Source organism: Otolemur garnettii, unplaced genomic scaffold (assembly GCF_000181295.1).
Source record: "Otolemur garnettii isolate 467f Iridium unplaced genomic scaffold, OtoGar3 scaffold00004, whole genome shotgun sequence".
Taxonomy (NCBI): Eukaryota; Metazoa; Chordata; class Mammalia; order Primates; family Galagidae; genus Otolemur; species Otolemur garnettii.
This window is the reverse complement of record NW_003852399.1, coordinates 31,365,779-31,366,904: the sequence shown is the minus strand read 5'-3', so window position 1 is coordinate 31,366,904 and position 1,126 is coordinate 31,365,779. Positions and strand designations below refer to the sequence as shown.

Genomic DNA, 1,126 nt, shown 5'->3' with positions numbered 1-1,126 from the left:
GTTTGGCGGGCCCGGGCTGGGGATTCGAACCCGCCACCTTAGGTGTATGTGGCTGGCGCCTTAGCCGCTTGAGCCACAGGCGCCGAGCCTTCATTTCTTAATAGTTTTGAAATGTACCTTGCATCATGCACAATAGGTGATGTCCCCCCAAATACTCTCCCTTCCCCCATATACCCTCTCGGCTAATGAAAATTTAGGCATAAATCATAATAGACCAAGATAATACTACTGCAAATATGTTCTTAGAAGTAAAAACAAAACTGGGGAGGTAAGTGGTAAACAATGCTAAGACCAAAAAGAGACAGATTTTCATGTATTTCAGCCCGTAACTCTGCTGCTCTGTGATGGCTGCACATTCAGCTTTGGCAGCATTGCCATTTTTGCTGTATTTATTTGATGTTTTTCTTCCATTTTTGCCCTCATTTGCAGATATAAGTGGAAAGTGTAATGCTGTTCATTAATAAGAAACATAAGCTTGAAAACTTAATGTAGATGAGACAATTCATTTGGTTTAACAAAAGCAGAATTTTAGCTGTTTTAATCCTTGCCAGATGTAAATTGGTTGGATGTCCAATTGTAAAGGAAAAGAATAACATTAACGAATACAAAATGTGTTTTTGGAATGAGTTGTGGAAATGCATTATTGAAGACTGTGTCTGATAGTTAACATTAGGGATTTTAATGACCGTTTTTTTGTTCTCTGGGAAGGGAATGCTTCCTCCTTTCCTCTCCTATTATAAACTACACATTCTTAATGTTTATTATTCTAAATTAACATTTTATACATCTTTTGTTAACACGTTATGTTCAGAAGTAGGAATCTATATATATGTTAGTTCTTTCCATATATCCCACATAGTTCTTTTCATGAACTAATTGATTTTTACTTTTGTTTACATTTTCACTATATTTTTAAACTGCATTCATTTATTAAAAACAGTTATGATACAAATATCTTAGGTTTTCAACATGAGGATTGAAGTTAATACGTAATTTACATAATGTTTAATGCATCAATTTTCTTTTTTTTCTTTTGAGACAGAGCCTCAAGCTGTCCCCCTGGGCAGAGTGCCATGGCATTACAGCTCACAGCAACCTCCAACTCCTGGGCTCAAGCGAGTCTCCT

At 36.4% G+C, this 1,126-nt stretch overlaps 1 protein-coding gene across 1 annotated transcript in view; it reads left to right on the top strand.

Moving 5' to 3' along the window:
* Nucleotides 1–1,126, top strand: part of INTS8 (integrator complex subunit 8) — a 57,063-nt gene that overhangs the window by 29,155 nt on the left and 26,782 nt on the right. The gene's annotated exons all lie outside the window — the stretch shown is intronic.